The sequence below is a fragment of the Spermophilus citellus genome (genome assembly GCF_964194105.1).
Source record: "Spermophilus citellus genome assembly, chromosome: 17".
Taxonomy (NCBI): Eukaryota; Metazoa; Chordata; class Mammalia; order Rodentia; family Sciuridae; genus Spermophilus; species Spermophilus citellus.
In genome coordinates this window covers 12,686,485-12,704,809 of record NC_138199.1, presented here as the reverse complement: position 1 = coordinate 12,704,809, position 18,325 = coordinate 12,686,485, and the positions used below count along the sequence as shown (strand labels likewise).

Genomic DNA, 18,325 nt, shown 5'->3' with positions numbered 1-18,325 from the left:
TTCCTGGTTAGGACCCCACTAGCAAAAGTCGTGATCATTAATCACCTTGCAAATGGGTGAATTCAAAGTTTGATGAGAAATCCAGAAAATGCGCACGTGGTGGTAGCTGGATGTATAATCATAGAGCTCAGTCCCCTTACTACACCACCTCAAATTCTCACCAGTGAGTCACTGGGGATGTCCCCAACACAGTTTTCATTATACCCTAGCTGCCTCTCACAACAGCTTCCTCTCCTGTGAAGTGTGCTGGGGGTTATCCAAAGAAATCAGCATACAGAACATCATATTTTCTAGAACATAGCTTATTAAGCCAGGTTCCTTGGTGGTGTGCTGAGATCTGCAAGACTCTGGAATCTTATGCAAAACATTGAAAGAGAAAGGGAGAGAGAGAGAGAGAGAGAGAGAGAGAGAGAGAGAGAGAACACTCATGTACCCGTGTGCTTAGTGATATATCAATTCCATCAGTTTTTCAAAGGGGGCAACTATCTAGAGGGAGCTTGAGACTCCTCTGGAAGAGCTGTAGGTGCAAATGTGATCTAACTAATGAAAAAAAAAAACACACAAAAATAAACACCTTGGTCAGGTTGGGTGGAAGTGGTTGTATGAAGATTTGCCTGACAAGAGCTCAGACCACTGAATCACGTGAGAACAAATGCTCAGACCAAACACCTAATGATGTCTCTGCCCAGATGTCATGATTCTGGAAAGCAGGTTTGGATAAAGAAGAAGGATGTGGGAGACAAAAAGATGACTTCTCAGATGATACAAGGACTCAAGAGCTGGGGGTTTTTTGTTTGTTTATTGTGTACCAGGGATTGAACCCAGGGGCACTGAATCACTGAGCCACATCCCCAGCCCTTTTTTTGGTATTGTATTTAGAGACAGGGTCTTGCTGAGTTGCTCAGGGCCTCACTAAGTTGCTGAGGTTGGTTTTGAACTCGGGATCCTCCTGTCTCAGCCTCCCGAGGTGCTGGGATTCCAGGGGTGCACCACAGTGCCCTGCAAGAGCTGAGTTTCTGAGCCCTAAGAAACAGCAGCTCTTAAGAGGGACAGATTGGAAACATGGCCCATCCTCAGGTGGAATTTTCCGTGAATGGGGACTCCCTTAGCTGTTGATGGAGATACAAAAGCGCACAGAATCCTAAGTGGGATGGGGACATGAACACCACAAAGGAAAGAGGAGCCCCCCCATAATGGTATTTAACTTTAATGTTCATAAGCTGGACCTTGGAGTGTGCAGAGATAGCGGGGCAGGGAATGAGTCCCTGGTCCATGCTGGACAGAGACCTAGGTGATAGCCAGCACAAACATCATCTGATTCCCACAGGAGAGGAAGCCCACATAACGGGAGCTGTTGAACAAAAAACACGAGAGCATGCACCCAAAGAGCCTTAAATAAGAGTCTGCTACACAGTAATCCCAGCAGCTTTTAGGAGGCTGAGGCAGGAGGATTGCAAATTCAAGGCCAGCCTTGGGAACTTAGCAAGACCCTAAACAACTTCATGAGATCCTGTCTCAAAAATAAAATATAAAAAATAAAAATAAAAAAGGGCTGCTGATTACTGTCATTATTATTTTATTCTATACAAGACTGCCAAGCAAAGGATTTGAACCCGAGATGTTAGGCAGCGGCCGCAGAAAGCACCGAAGGCCACACTTCCATTGTATAGATGAGGAAACAGGCACCCGAAGGGGCACAGACTTCGCTGTGGTCCCCTGGCTAGGAGTGGAGGAGTCAGGCAGAAGCAGGGCCCCCTGACTTCATGTGAGGCAGAAGCCTAGAAGCCACCTTCAACCCTCACACCCAGCCCTGCCCCCTACAAGGAAACCACACAAGTTCATTTGCCTAGGTCAACAACAGCAACAAGAAGACTCTGGAGGACATGAAAATGAAAAGCACACCACTCCCTGGTGACCCCACCCCGCTGTCCCCCACACCGTTCTGCATCCAGGCATCTTCCGCTATGAGTGTGTACGGATGGAGATCCCGGGGAGACTGGCAGTGAGACCTGCTTGATGACAACGTGAGCATCAGGTGCCTCGGGTGGGCAGGCCCAACCGTGCCAAGTCACTGGTCAGTCCTTGTCGGACAGGACAATCAGTGCTACTATGTGGGGAGCCATAGAAGCTTTAGTGCCAGGAGGTGAGATGAGGAAGGGGTTGAAGGTGCAACTTGAGCTGAGCATCAGAGGAGGAAAAGTAGCAGCTCCTTGGGCAGATGGGAGAAGGGAAAAGGAAACTGGGGAGGTGGAATAGCACATGCAAAGACAGACGGGACCGGGCTGGGATTGTGGCTCAGCGGTAGAGCGCTCCCCTAGCACGGGCGGGACCCGAGTTCGATCCTCAGCACCACATACAAATAAAGGCATTGTGTTGTGTCCATCTACACCTAAAAAATAAATATTAAAAAAAAAAAGATCGAAAGACAAATAGGACCATAAAGGACCAATCTGTTCTGTGCCACCAAAGTCAACTTTTTCCTACTCCCACTCTCATTCCTTGCTATAGCTAGGCCTTGCTTATTCAAAAGTCACTTGACAGATAACCTAAGTTACCCAGAACCTAGAAGCAAAGAGACAAACAAAAACCACCTGTGGATGGCCACAGTTTGTGCCCCATGAAGTGCAAGGCGTGTACTTGATAACCACAGGCAGACACAGGGCTGCCACACTACAGCTTCCTCATCTCTGGAAAAGGGCAGATGCCAGAGACAGCCCAGCTCGGCACTTTCTGGCTGAGTGACTCGACCCTCAGTGTTCTCATCTATAAATTGGGAACTATAGCTAGAGCTATCTTCGAGTGAGACTGTGAAGATTGAAGGACATGAAATACTTAGCATGGTTCCCCACACCATAAAAATCATAGGCCCAAAGGTGGGTGGGGGGGAAGGACACAAAGAAGGATAAAAGAGAAAGGGCAGAAGATGTGTCCTCAGCAGACGGAGGGTACAAAAGAGAATGGCAGGAGAGAACCATTTGATCAAATTGTGATCAAGAAATAATGAAATCAGTCCCAATGTGATATCTTTATAAAGGCAGGTAGCACTTTTGTACAGAGATTTCCTTTCAAACTGGATACAGTGAAATTAAAAAAAAAAAATTGGGTATAATGAAAATGTGGGTGCCTAGGAGGTAGAGCTACTAGAAAAAAAATAATATGTTCAAAATATGATATTGGCATAAGTCTGCATGCATCTGTGTACATCTAAAACATACTCCTGAATCTGCAAAATGCACATTATAACTTAACAGAATCTAAGACATGATCAGTTTTAAGATGCATCATTATTTTGTGTGCCATTAAGGAAGAAATAGTGCTATTATAATTATAAAATGCCATCCCTGGTAAGATGCACCTGGATTTCAGCATGGCTAAAATGTGAAAACATGTACATCTTCAAATTCATGAAATATCCTAATATTTAGTGTGTTTCCTATGGGACTGTATCATCTTCTCCTTGGGAAGAAGCCAGATGGAATCTTTCCTTTGTCTCTCCATCTAGGCCAGAAGCTCAAAAAATCAAACTAACCACCTCTCCCTTGACCTGCTGGTGATCACTCTATTATGTCCCATTAGAAGTTTCCTCTCTTAAAAAAAAATGATTCAGGGCTGGGGTTGTGGCTCAGTGGTAGAGCACTCACCTAGCATGCACAAAGCACTAGTTTCAATCCTCAGCACCACATAAATGTAAAATAAAGATATTGTGTCCAGGGCTGGGGCTGTAGCTCAGTGGTAGAGCACTTGCCTTGCACATGCAAGGCACTGGGTTTGAACCTCAGCACCACATAAAAATAAATAAAGATTTAAAAAAAAGTGTGTCCACCTCTCTTAAACTTGTGTTTAAAAAAAAAACTGATTCATAGGACCTAGCAGGGCCCAGTGGCGCACGCCTGTAATCCCAGTGGCTCGGAAGGCTGAGGCAGGAGGATTCTGAGTTTAAAGCCAGCCTCAGCAAAAGTGAGGCACTAAGCAACTCAGTGAGACCCTGTCTCTAAATAAAATACAAAATAGGGATGGAGATGTGGCTCAGTGATCAAGTGCCCCTGAGTTCAATCCCTGGTACCAAAAACAAACGAACAAACAAAAACTGATTCATAGGGCTGTCTGGGGTTATCACTCAGTGGTAGAGCTCTTGCCTATCATGTATGAAGTCCTGGGGTAGATGCTCAGCACAAAAAAAAAATAAAGGAAGAGAGAAAATGATTTAGGCTTTCAGTCCACCAGCTGAAATCCAAAAGTTCTTCTGGATCACTGTGGTCCCATAGGTCTGACCAGCTCAGCTCCTGGCAGTGAGTGTCTCTGAACCCAGGCCAAGTCAGCACAGCTTGAGTGCTCACCTAAATCCAGGCTGGAGCTCCCAAACTCTAAGCTACACAGGTAAAAAGGCCCTTTGCCCCCCTCACTTCCCTACTTGGCCATAGCAGGCTCCCTCATCAATGACTAGCCCAGGATGCTGCAGCAGCCTCTGACAGCCAGCCTCCCCCACAGGCTCAAGCTCTACCTTCTCATCTCACACCACCATCAGCCCCCAATATGCTCAATGCCCAGTACCCCAGTTAGCATCCACCCTGTTATTCCTGATAGAAACAAAAAGCAGTGCTTTGCGGGAGGGAGGAAAGGGAAGCAGGTAGTAAAGGTGGTCTGCTTCCACGACAGCTCTGAGGGAGGAGATGACAAATCATCCCCCACTAAGCTGAACAGGATGAAGGGAAAGGGGTCTTTAAAACCCCAACAAGGACAAGCAAGTAAAGACCCAGAGCCTTCTTGCCCTGCAGTCCTGACTAGCTATGCTTCAAAACGCAGGGGGCGAAGGGGCATCCTGAAACAGAAAGAGAGCCTGAGCACCCTGTCTTCTTTGTCCTGTGGACTCCTAAGTGAAGACGCATACCAAGCGCATGCTGCCCACTTTTGTTCTATGAGCGCCCATGGAGCGTTTCCCAGGTGCATCTATTATCAACACACCTGTCTCCTTTAACTTTCCACACAGTTCTCTACATCAATAGTAGAGACTGTTTGGCAGATAAGGAGACTGAGGCCAGCAGAGGGGTAGTAGTCCCTATCCCTCTGTGGATGCTGCAGTCCACACAGATGGGCCTGGTTAGGACTCAGATCTTTTTTTCCATATCACACATGGTTCCCAAGCAGTGGGTCCAACCTCATCACCTAAGGGGCTTATTATTACAATTTTTCAGATGCTCCACCTCTGAAAAGCCCGGCTGGACCTGAAGCCTGGAGAATCTGTCTTAACAAACACTCCAGGAGGCACCTCAGCTCTGGGAACCAGGTTAGGTGGTGCAGAACACAGGAGAAAAGAAAGCCTGGATGAGATGACCCAGAAGTCCATGGAAGAGAGGAAGAGAATGGATCCAGAAAAGACCTCCGAGGCTGACTTGGCCTACTTTGGGCCATCATTTTGCCCAAACCCACCCCGCCTCTCTGCAGGAGGCTTAACTCACTCTATACCACATCCTGCTGCTTTCATCTCGCCTTCCTTTTCCCTCTGAACAATCTCTTTCCTCCTCCTCCTGTCCTGAACATCTTGCGCTTTTACCCCTGCCTGGGATGGGCCAGGGCGCATGCAGGCGCGCGCGCGCGCGCGCACACACACACACACACACACACACACACACACAGTGTGTAAACATGGACCCTCTGACAGCGCAAAGCATGCAGTTCTCTAGAACAGCAGCCGGGGAAGCCTGAGGCTCAACGCAGACGCCATAGGCAGGCACTTCCAAGACTCCTGGGTCCTGATGAAAAAGGACTTCTGATGCCCACGTTACGCAGAGAGTTCCCGGACGGAGCAGGGCAGGCTCCTTCACCCCCTGGACACAGGGATTTCTGTGACCCAGGCAGGAGCTGCGGACACACTTAGTCGCACAGAGGCGTCCAACATTAGCTACTTAGATTATGGTGAAAGGTCCCGGGATGCCACTTGTGTCTCCGGGGTTATCTGCAGCATGGGTTTGCTACCCAGTGACCCCGCCGTGCGTGGACTTATCCGCGGAAGTTCACAACAGCAATCTCTGTACAGGTTCCCCGCGACAGCACCGGCTCTCAGAGCCCACTGCTCCCTAGTGGTCCCCAATCTACTCCGGCTCTGCCTCGAGCTGCCACGGTGCCCTCGACGCCCGCCCCTGGCTGCCCAGCCACACACCTGCAGTCCCCGCCGGGCGCCGAGCCCCTCTCCAGCGGCGACTCCCTGCGATTTGGGGAACGATCCGGACCTCCACGCCGCGCGGCTGGAGCCGGGCGGCAAGTCCCAGCATCTGCCAAGTCCCTGCAACTCGGGTGGGTGGGTGGGGGCGGGGCCAGGTAGGCGGGACTTGTTCGAGGGCGGGGCCGGGACCTCACTAGCTGCCTCGCCAGCCTCTCCCGCCACCTGGTGGCGGGGCAGTGTCAGCCCATTGCGGGTTTGGCTTGGGCATCTGAGGACCAGGAGCCCGCAGAGCATCTGCAGCAACTGCGGCACCAGCCCTCCTGCTCCACCAATGGAGAACCCCCAGGAGTAAGGCGAGGTTCGGCCCGGAGGGTGGAAGCACGTTTCGTGCCTCGCAGGAGGGGTGGGCGGAGCAGGGGAAGGCTTGGGGTCGGGGCTTCGGGGAAGGAGGAGAAAGAGGAAGCTCCGACGAGCTGCTTCCTTCTCTCACGGCGCCCCACTTCCTCCTCCTACTTCTATTTTCTTTGGGCGCTCTTAACCCTTACGGTGCCTGCACCCCTGCTCTGTGGTGGGGCACTTTAATCCCCGCCCTTCCGCAGGAACCGCCCTAGAAAATGCCAACCAATCCAGACTTGAGGCCCTACTCCTTCAGCTACTAGTTTGGCTTCGCTTTCCCTCCCCAGCGTCGGGGGTCGGCTGTCACTTCAGCTGGATCCTGCTTTCCTGGGCTAGGGGTTGGGGGAGTTCCTACATGCAAGGCCAAGACCCTCTTCTTGTCTTCCTCATTCCCCGCGGGTAACACGGCAGAGTGTCGTACCAGAAGTTGGAAGGACTCACAGAGAACCCCAGAAGTCACTGCACTTCCCAGTACCTCAGTTGCCTCATGTACAAAATGGGGATAAGAAATTTGACTGCTGCAGAGCATAGTGACGCACAACCTGGAATCTCAGCTACTCTGGAGGCTGAATCTGGAGGATCTGACGTTTGAAGCCAGCCCAGGCAACTTAGCTAGACTCTGTCTCAAAATAGAAAATAAAAAGGTTTAGGGATAGAGGTTGTTGGGTTCACTCCCTAATACTGTCCAGGCAGCGCTTGCAATGGAAAACAAAACAACAACAACAACAAAACAAAACAAAAAAAAACCCAGGTGTGGAGTCTCCAACTTGTAATCCCAGTGACTCCAGAGGCTGAGGCAGGAGGATTGCAAATTCAAGGTCAGCCTCAGCAATTTAGCCAGGCCCTGTCTTAACATAAAAAATAAAAGGGCTGGGGGATGTGGCTCAGTGGTTAACCCCCCTGGGTTCAATCTCGTACCAAAAATAAAAAAGAAAAAGAAAGAAAGAAAATAACCATTTTATTTTAGTACAGAGAAAGGACCAGTCTGAAATCTCCACCTCCGCTATTGAACAGGACTCTGTGTCACAATAACTGTTAGAGGCATCCAAAAACAGCCACAAGGTCATCCGTTATTGTTGGTCAAAAGCCACAGCCCTACCTGAGGCTTTGAGAGATGTGAACACCAATAACTTTTCTTTTCCTGACTCCCCAAATACCAAGAAAAGCAACTTCCTCAAATGGGCAGAAATAGAAAGTCACCATGGGTAGTCACAGAAGACAGGTTCCAGCCTGGAGTGAGAGATGGGCAGGGGCTCAATGCCCATCAAGTGCCTCTCCCCCACGGTCCCTATCCACATCTTCTCTTACAGATACTGAACTAAGTTGGGTAGGGACTATGGGAGGGCACCCTAAGGCCACACAGCTCCATAAGGATGGGCAAGGTCTCTGATCTTCTGTCTCCTCAGTCCCTACTTTGTCCACCACAAAAAAAAAAAAAAAAATGGTATTTGGAGGAAAAAGAGAAGAAAGGTAGAAACAGCCAGGAGGTGGCTAGGGTCCGGAGAAGGGATAGAACTGCTCTGGAATAAGGAATCAAGTAGCAAGAATGACACAGTGTGTGCCAGATGGGAAAGTTGGATTAGGAGAGCACTTTTAAAGGTAAAGAAAACTGCTGGAGAATGTATGGGGCGTTGGACTTTTTCCATATGCAGAGTGTTCTTAAAACTAAAACTGGAAGAAGGCTGAAACAGAATCTCTCACCGGAGCCGGAGCCTGGGAAATTGGAGCATCCCACAAAGGCTACTTGGTCCCATCCTGCATCCCCTCAGAGATGGGCACTCTTTTCCACCAGCAGCTGTGACCCAGATGTTGACCTGGCATGCTTTCACCCCTCCAACACCGAGTTCTGCCTGTGTCCCTGTTCCCACAGAGCTGACACAGCTCTTAAGAGCATCTGGCATCTATTGGACAGAACTCAGAATGAGAGCCACCCAGAAACTTTCCCAAGTTTCTGGAAGACCCCCAAAGGGTGCCTCTTCACTCAGACAGCTCCTGATTGCATACCACTTTATACAGTTCTTCTGTGGCTTCATTTAAAAATATGTCTATTTGTAATGGCTCTCTTTCCTTTCACTGCTCAGTGTTTTCAGAGCGTAGTCTACGTGGTCTCTACTTCCTCATCTTACATTTATTCCTCAGTGCCCTCAAAGAAGGTCACCAGGAAAACCCCAAGTGCCAAATTCAATGTTCTTGTTTTCTTACCTCACTGCTGCGTTTGATGTTACCTTTCCTTGAAAATCCCCCCCTCCCCACCTCTGAGTCTCCTCCATCTCTAACCACTGTTGAGCAACTCTGAAACTCTCTCATGTGTTTACTAAGATTGGGCAAATAAATAAATACCTTGTAAATAATGAGAGCCAGGTTTCTCAGTGTTGGTGAAAGAAGTTAGAAATAAGGGAAGGTGGTTAGAATGAATCTTGTGATGTGACACTGCAAACAGAGGTATTAAGTATGTACTCCAGGCCTTTAAGAGATAAAAAGATACATAGATATTTAGATACCGAGGTATAGACACGTGTATCTCCTAGCTCTGCCTACTAAATACCACCCACAGTGAGCACCTTTAGCTCCTCAATCTTGGTTTCTAAATATCATTCTCCAGTAAAAGGAACCAGGGGTCCTTGGAGAAATGGCCAATTGAGGAGCCAGGATGAGAGAAGAACAAGATGAATCTAGAACATCTTGTAGTACTAGAAAGTAATGAAAACTCAAAACAAAACACCAAGAAAAATGACTAAGGCTTGTCAAAAGAACTCAGGAACCAAATTGAAGGGACTCCCAATGGCCAAATCCAGAACAACTTGACTAACACACTAGATAGAGATCATTATAGATTAGAGCTTGTTAAATGAAATAAATATTCGTGAGTTCACACTGACATGAAAAAATGAAAAAGTAAATTAATTAGGGAGAAGAGACAACCTTTCCATATAGTACTGTTCCACTGACTAAGTGGAGAAAAAATAATAGACGTAGAAAATTGCCATTTGGTAAAGATCTCAATAATAATGTTTGCAGGCAAGATCAGCAGTGGATACTAAGTATAGTAGGCCACAGTAGGATAAACAGTGTTATAGTTTGAATGTTTGTGTCCCCTCTCCCCAAATTAATACAGTGAAACCTAACCCCCACGGTGATGGTATTAGGAGATGAGGCCTGGGGATATGATTTGGTCATGAGTCTTCCTCCATCATGATTGAAATGAATGCCCTTATAAAAGAGGCCCAAGGGAACTCAGTCACTCTTCACCATGTGAGAACACATCTATGAGGAACATGACCTCACCAGACACCAAATTAGCCAGCACTTGTACTTTCCAGCTCTGGAACTGTGAGAAATAAATATCTGTTGTTGATAAGCCACTCTGTTTATGGTATTTTTGTTATAGCAGCCTTAATGGACTGATACAAATGGGATATTTGTTTTGTCAAGTAGCTCCCCATATGATACTTAGTAGTTTAAAAGGGAAAACAGAAATTTTATAGTGGAAAAACCAAGCAGACACACCAGTTAAGATGGTCATGAGAAGACTAAGCAACATTATTCGTGGGCACTGAGAAAGGCACTCATTTCTGTGGTATTTTTGCTGAAAATGTCTTACCGTAATCTAATCCTAAGAAAAATCAGACTAACCCAAACTGAAGGTCATTCTACAAAATCTTCAATAGTGTCAAGGTCAGATTGTCACCCGCAAAACTGAAAAATGAGAGATTCCTAGATTGGATCCTAGACCAGAAGAAGGATATTTAGTGGTATAGTTGGCAAAATTTTAATAAAGTCTATAGATTAATTAAAGGTGGTATATCCATATTAACTTCCTAATTTCAATAGTCATACTATATTATGTATGATACTAATATTTGGGGAAGCTGGGTAGCAGCTTTATGGAAGCTGTTTACATTTTTTTTTGTAAATCAAAGATAATTTCAAAATATATGTTTGATATGAATACAAGAAAAAAATAAGTGTTGGTGAGGATGTGGGGGGAAAGGTACACTCATACACTGCTGGTGGGGCTGCAAATTGGTGCAGCCAATGTGGAAAGCAGTATGGAGATTTCATGGAATTGGGAATGGAACCACCATTTGACCCGGTATCCCTCTCCTAGGTCTATACCCAAAAGTTAAAAAGTTAAAAACAGCATACTACAGGGACACAGCCACATCAATGTTTATAGCAGCACAATTCACAATAGCTAAACTGTGGATCCAACCTAGATGCACTTCAATAGATGAATGGATTTAAAAAAATGTGGCATATAACAATGGAATATTATTCAGCAATAAAAGAGAGTAAAATCATGGCATTTGCAGGTAAATGGATGCAGTTAGAGAAGATAATGCTAAGTGAAGTTGGTCAATCTCAAAAAACCAAATCCTGAATGTTTTCTCTATTTTGAGGAGGCTGATTCATAGTGGGGTAGGGAAGGGGAGTTTAGGAAGTATAGATGAACTCTAGTTAGGGCAAAGGGGTGGGATGGGAAGGGAAGGGGCACAGGGTTAGAAATGATGGTGGAAGGTGATGGGCATTATTATCCAAAGTACATGTATGAAGACACAAGTTGGGGTGAATATACTTTGTATACAACCAGTGATATGAAAAGTTGTGCTTTATATGTGTAATAAGAATTGTAATGCATTCTGCTGTCATATATATATATCACATATATATAATTAATTTAAAATTTTCAAATATATATATATAATCCCAGTGGCTTGGGAAGCTGAGGTAGAAGAATAGAGAGTTCAAAGCCAGCCTCAGCAAAAGTGAGGCACTAAGCAACTCAGTGAGACCCTGTGTCTAAATAAAATACAAAATAGGGCAGAAGATATGGCTCAGTGGTTGGGTGCCCCTGAGTTCAATCACCGATACCAAAAAAAAAAAAAAAATTACTAGGCTGGCATTGTGGATTGGTGATAGAGTGCTTGCCTAGCACTTGTGAGGCACTGGGTTCAATTCTCAGCACCACATTAAAAAAATAAATAAATAAAGACATGTCCACCAACAACTAAAAATATATTTTTTTAAAGTTTCAAATCTTACAAACTTTTGAAACTCTTCCCATTTGTTTTAACCCAATACTAAGACTTCACAAGAAAACTATGGATGAATGCTTTATGCTACAGATGTAAAATCTGAAATCGAATAAGTGCAAGTTGTCTCCACCCTTTAATTAAAATAGTAATGCGTTGTGACAAAGCAGAGGTTTGTTTAAGGAATGCTGACCTTCTGGATGGGCCTAAAGAGGTCTGGACGTGCCTGATGTCTCAACTGGACTGGTCACCCACAGGCAACTGCTGGGTGCATTTATCTGGTTAAAAGTCAGGGAGGGGCCTGTGGGAAGAGATTTATGGATGGGCCCCAGAGTGACAGATAAAGAATCATGGAAGCTTCAGAATGTAAACAGAAGATCCAACTGATATGATGCCATTTAAAAATTTTAGATTGGACATTAGCTGCTGGAGGTGGTGCCAACATGACCCCATCCCTCTCCAGCCACTCTCTTGGTGTTGCTTCCGATGAGGGTTTGACCTCGGTCTCAGGTCAGCCTCACACATTGGCATCTGAAACTTATGTGGCAAGAGCTTCAGGGAGAAGCAAAAAGACCTGTTCCCATTAGGGTTGTTGAAAGGGGGGCACAGCAGCAGAGCAGTCTCATGAGAGGGTAGGAAGGAACACACCCGGCTCTGGCCCCTAGTGAACCAGAAAATCATTGCTTTGAAAGCACAAAGCCTTGCACCCTGGGATATGCAGGGGGACAGACCCTAGCACTGACACTGCCTTGAGACTGTCCTGGGGACTCCCAGAAATAACAGAGGCAGCTTTGAAAGACCTGGCACAGACATCAGAAACTCAAACATCCCCAAATGCCAGGCAGGTCAAACACAGGCACAGAACTGATGAGGTGAAATTCCTTTACTATATGATGACATTTCATAAAAGCATTATTTATACCCTGTGCCTCCCAAAACAAACCCTGTTGAGATTTCAGTACTTTTTTTTCCTCCAGATCAAAAAGGTTTTCTTTCCCCCTTCCCCCACTCTTCCTTATTCTTCTATTTCTTTTCTGGGAGCCTCTTATGTCTGGTTCTTCCAACAGACACACTTTGTCTATCAAACCTATAGGAATATTCTTCACTTCCACCAAGAACCATGCCTGCCCCATTTCTCCTGAAATCCATAGCCCTCTTGGCCTCTTTTATTTTATTTAGTTTTTTTTTTCTACACTTTCTAGAGATTTAATTACAAGAAATATTTCACTTTCACTTAATTCTGTTATAAGAAAAGCAATTACACAAATACAAAAACTGGCAATAACCCTTAATACTGATGTCTGTCTGGGAGAAAATAGGATATGGAGACAATAAGGTATGGAGAAGATGCTAATGAGGAGATCCCTAAGGGGGCCCTGGGGCTCAGCCCCAGCCCTCCTCTGGAAATGTGGAAATGAAGGTTTGGTGTGGCTAGATCTTAGAATTTTTCTAGAGAAACTAGAAATTAGAATATGGATCCGAACTAATTTTTAAATGCTGGCAACTAATTCCAAATAGTATTTTAAAACCACTTTAGACATGATCTCTGGCTTTCATTTCGTGACATCTCTGTATTATGCAGGTGGGAGTCTGTGCCCGTGAAACCCGACTGATTTCTGTCCACGTGGGCTGATTTGTTCCCACTGGATAGGAGACAATTAGCTTATAAAAAGAGGAATCAATGTAAATGTTTATTAATGTTGTTCATCACATGAATAGGACACAGGAGGAAAATGGGACAATTATCCCCAATGAGATGTCCCCTAATGAGGACTCTTGGTGACTAGGAATACAAGGTGACTCTATCTCAATCAAATGATTTGATACCTAATGATGACCTGGAATGAAGAACAGACACAGTCTTTCATAACAAAGGCATTCCATTGAAAAAGGAAAGTAAAACACGGGTGCTTATGACTTCGAATGATTTGTACAGTATTCTGAATTCTAGGGGAAATAATAAGGAGCATAAATTTGGGAAGCAAAAGTCAAGCTCATCATTACTTGCCAATGATATATATGATTATGTTTCTGAGGAACCATAGCCAAGGGACTGAAAAATGTTTAGAATTAATAAGAGAGCTTGGTAAGTGGCTAGACACAAAATAAATATGTAGAATTCAATGAAGTTCCAAATACCACCAATGACTAGACAGAAAATATAATGGCAAATAGAGTTTATTCACCTCAGCAACAAAAGTACCTAGGAATTAAAAAAAAAAAATCAAAGGAGCCAGAATAGGAAGGACTCACATTTCTTTTTTCTTTTTTTTTAAATTTAATTTATTTTTTTATTAGCTACACATGACATTACAATGATCTTGGCAATTCATACATTTGAATCATTGGGGTATAATTTCTCATTTTTCTAATTGTACAGATTGCAGAATTACACTGGTCATATTTCTTGATTTTAATACTTACCAGAAAGCTACAGTGAATCAAGATGATGAGGTCCTGACACAGGGTGAACGTGTAGGTAAGTAGAATAAAATCGAGAATCTAATATAAATCCTCACATTTCTAATCAATTAATTTTTGACGATGGTGCCAAGACAATTCAAAGCGGGGCGGGAGGGGGGGATTCTTTTCCACAAATGGTGCTGAGACAGCTGGGAATCCAAAAGCAAAATCTTAAACTGGGTCCCTGTCACATTTCCAATGTAAAAATTAACTCAAAAGTGAGTCAGAGACCTAACTTTGAAAGCGACATTTACACAAACCATAGAAGAATACACAGCTGTAAGTCTTTGTGACCTTTTAATTAGCAATGACTTCTTAGAAATGATTGAAAGCACAAGCAACCAGAGAAAAATAGATAGCATGAAAAGCAAAACCTTTTTTATCTCAAAGATACCATCAAGAAACTGAAAAGAAAGCTAGGTGTAGTGGCACCTGCAATCCCAGTGACCCAGGAGGCTGAGGCAGGAGGATTTCGAGTTCAAGGCCAGCCTCAGCAACTTAGCAAGACCTCAGCAATTTAACAAGAATCTGTCTCAAGATAAAATATATTTTTTTAAAAAGACGGAGGAGGAAATTCAGTGGTAAAATACCCCTGGGTTCAATCCCCAGTACCCAAACAAAACAAAACAAAAACAAATAAACAGAAAAGAATCCCACAGAATAAGAGAAATTTTTTTACAAATCATACTCTAATAAAGAATTTGAATCTTGGATATATCAAGAACTATAACTGATGAATAAACAACCAATTTTAAAAATGGGCAAAGGGATAGACATTTCTCCAAAGATAATATATAAGTGGTCAACAAGCATGTGAAAAAAAGTGTTCAACATCATCAGAGAAATGCAAGTCAAAACCACAGTGAACCACGTTGGCTCACACCTGTAATCCATGGACTTGGAAGGCTGAGGCAGGTGGATCGAAAGTTCAAGACCATTTTGGGTGACTTAGTGAGATTCTATCTCAAAGTAAAAAAATAAAAATAAAAAGGGCTGGGGATGTGGCTCAGTGGTAGAGCCCTCTGGGTTCAATTTCCAGAAAAAAAAAAGAATGTAGAAACAAGCCAAAATTTATCAATAATCATAATGTATGAACGTTCAATAAGTGACCCATTAAGAACTAAAGATTGTTTGAATGATCAACACATACAAAATCCAATTAGGCTGGATGCAGTGGCACACACCTGTAATCCCAGTGGCTCAGGAGGCTGAGACAGGAGGATCGAAAGTTTAAAGCCAGCCTCAGCAAAAGCGAAGAGCTAAACAACTCAGTGAGACCCTGTCCCTAAATAAAATACAAAATAGGGCTGGGGATGTGGCTCAGTGGCCGAGTGCGCCTGAGTTCAATCTCCAGTTAAAAAAAAAAAAATTAGTTGCTGTTTATAAGAAGTATGTCTCAGACATATACTAAAGGGCTGAAAGTAAAAGAATGGCAAAAGAAATACCAAAATAAAATAAAAGTGATTAGTTGAATCAATTTTAGATTAAAATAGACAAGTATTATTAGACATAGAGATACTGACTGAGGTAGCATGTGCTTGTGGTCATAGCTACTCAAGAGGCTGAGATGGAAGATTGCTTGAACCCAGGAGTTCAAGGCCAGCCTGGCCAACAGGGAGAGATCCCAAGGACGAGGAGGAGGAGGAGGAGAAAAAGATAACAAAGTAGACATACTGTATAGCAGTACCAGCATAATTCACCAACAGGCAAAACAAATCTAAATTTGTACAAAACTAATTTCAAAAATATAAAACATTGAAAGAAATAATTGATAGTATTACAAAATTAAGAAATTAACCATCATTGTGGGAGATTTAAAAAACATATCTTGAACGATGTATACTTTAAAAAGTAAAAGATTGTCAAGTGCAGCAGAGTATGCCTGTAATCCCTAAGACTCAGGAGGCTGAGACGGGAGGATCGCAAGTTCAAGACCAGCTTCAGCTAATTAGCGAAGCCCTAAGCAACTTAGTGAGAGCCTGTCTCAAAATATAAAATAAAAAGAGCTGGGGATGTGGATCAGTGGTTAAGAGCCCCATTGTTTAATTCCCAATACCAATAAATAAAATAAACGTAGTAAAGCTATAGATTTGATCAACAACAAACCCTGCACCCAATTATAAAAAAAAGACTTTCTTACCAAGCACACATGGAACAATGACTGAAATGAATCATGTGCAAGTCCACAAAACAGGTCTTAAGTTTCAAAGAATTGATGTCACACATACAACATTTTCTGACCACAGATCCATTAAATTAGATGTCAGAAACAGAAAGTTTCAAATAATCAGAAAACTGGACACTTCTAAATAGCCCTTGGGGCAAAGAGAAAAAAATCCACAATGGGAAAAATTTTTTTTTAATACTTAGAACTGAGGGATCATGAAAATATGACATAGTCAAAACTCGTGGGCTGCAGTAAAAGTGGCCAAGTCCTCACTCCCCTACAAAGGAGATAATGGGGCTTGTGGTATAGCTCAAGGGTTAAACATGAGCTCAGCGTGTGCAAAACCCTGGTTCAATCCCCAGTAAGCCACACTAAAGAAAGGGAGGAGCAGATAATAAAAACAGGAGTCAAAATCATAGCTGATATTTAATAGAAAGAACGAAATAGTACCAAAAGGTGGCTACTTGAAAACACAACATCTGGCCAGACAGAAAAACAGAAAGCACAAGTAAATAATATGAGGGATGAAAAAGGAAACATGCTACAGATGAAGTGGATATTATAAAAATAATAATATGTAACTGTGAACAACTTTATGGTATTGGATTTTTAAGCTTCAATGAATTGAGGATTCCCTTCCCATAGGAATAAAAATAACTTAATAAAACCAGCTCAAGAAGAAATAGAATACCTACAGAAGTTATTTTTTTAATTGAAAGAATATTTTTAAATCCTTTTTACAAGCTGGGCTATAGCTGTAATCCCAGCTACTCAGGAGGCTAAAGCAGGAGGATTGCAAGTTCAAGTCCAGCCTCAATAATTTAGTTAGGCTCTGCTTCAAAATTAAAAATAAAAAGGGCCAGGTATGGTGACACTAGCTTATAATCCCAGCAACTCTGGAGGCTGAGGCAAGAAGATCTCATGTTTCGAGTCAGCCTGAGCAACTTAGTGAGACCCTGTCTCAAAATAAAAAATAAAAAGGGCTGGAGATGCAGCTCAGTGGTAAAGTGGTACCCTGGGTTCACTCCCTAGTTCCAAAAAAAAAAAAAAAAAAAAATTAACAAAGAAAATGCCAGACCTTACAGACAAATTTTACCAAATTTCCAAGAAACAGAGAGATCCTTTCAGTCATATACAAACCCTTCAAACCTTTTCAGATGATTGAAGAAGAAGGAATAGTCCCCAACTCATTTTATGAGAGAATTATACTCTTTATATGCAAACTAGGTAAAGATAATAGAAGAAAGAAAAAAATCCAGGCTGATCTTATTTGTGAACCTAATTGCAAAGATATTAGGAAACCAAAAATGACCACTCGGGTTTATCCCAGAAATGCAAGGGTAATTTGACAGTAGAAAATTCCATGATGTCATCATCATATCAACAGTGTAAAGGGGAAATACCCATGTAATTATCTGATTAGATGCTGAGAAGACATTGGATAAAATTATCTATTTGGCAGTGGGGGGAAGGACATCTTAGACAACTAAGAATAATATACACTTAACCTGAAATAGGGAATCTAAAAAATATTCATGATAAATCATTTTAACAACAAGAATATTTGAAGCATCTTCTTTAAAATCAGGCCTAAGCTACAAAATAGATGCACCTTGAAAATGTTATTCTAAGTGAAAGTGAGAAGCCACGTACAAAGGGCCACACATTGATTAATTCCATATACATTAAATTTTCAGAATATAAAAATTCATAATGACAGAAAGTCAATGGGTTGTTTAGGGGTGGGAGGGAAATGAGAAGGTATTGTTAATGGGTGTGGATTTTCTTTTGGAGATGATAAAAATGTTGATTGTAGTGATGGTTGAACAACTCTGAATATACTGAAAACTGTTGACTTGTCTGGGATGGGAATTTTATCTCAAAACTATTTTTTAAAAAACAGATAAAGAAATGTAACGTGTCACCAAAAGCAGTAAATATAGAAAATGGATTTAAAAAAAAAAAAATCAGGCACAAGACAAGAATGCACAATAGTACCACTTCTATTCACCATTTTATTGGAGATCCCAGCCAGAGCATTAAGACACCAACAATGGTATACAATCTATGGTAAAGGAAGAAAAAAATGGTCATTTTTATTATTAT

The 18,325-nt window shown here is 43.0% G+C and overlaps 1 protein-coding gene across 2 annotated transcripts in view; it reads right to left on the bottom strand.

The window, feature by feature from the left end:
• PIK3R5 (phosphoinositide-3-kinase regulatory subunit 5) overlaps positions 1-6,454 on the bottom strand; it is a 78,782-nt gene extending 72,328 nt beyond the window's left edge. Inside the window, exon 1 of one of the 2 annotated variants that reach the window (XM_081271815.1) lies at positions 6,158-6,454. The gene's annotated coding sequence lies outside the window, so the exon portion shown is untranslated. The remainder of the gene's footprint in view (positions 1-6,157) is intronic. The other variant, XM_081271814.1, reaches the window with a different exon arrangement.
• Positions 6,455-18,325: the final 11,871 nt, after the last annotated feature.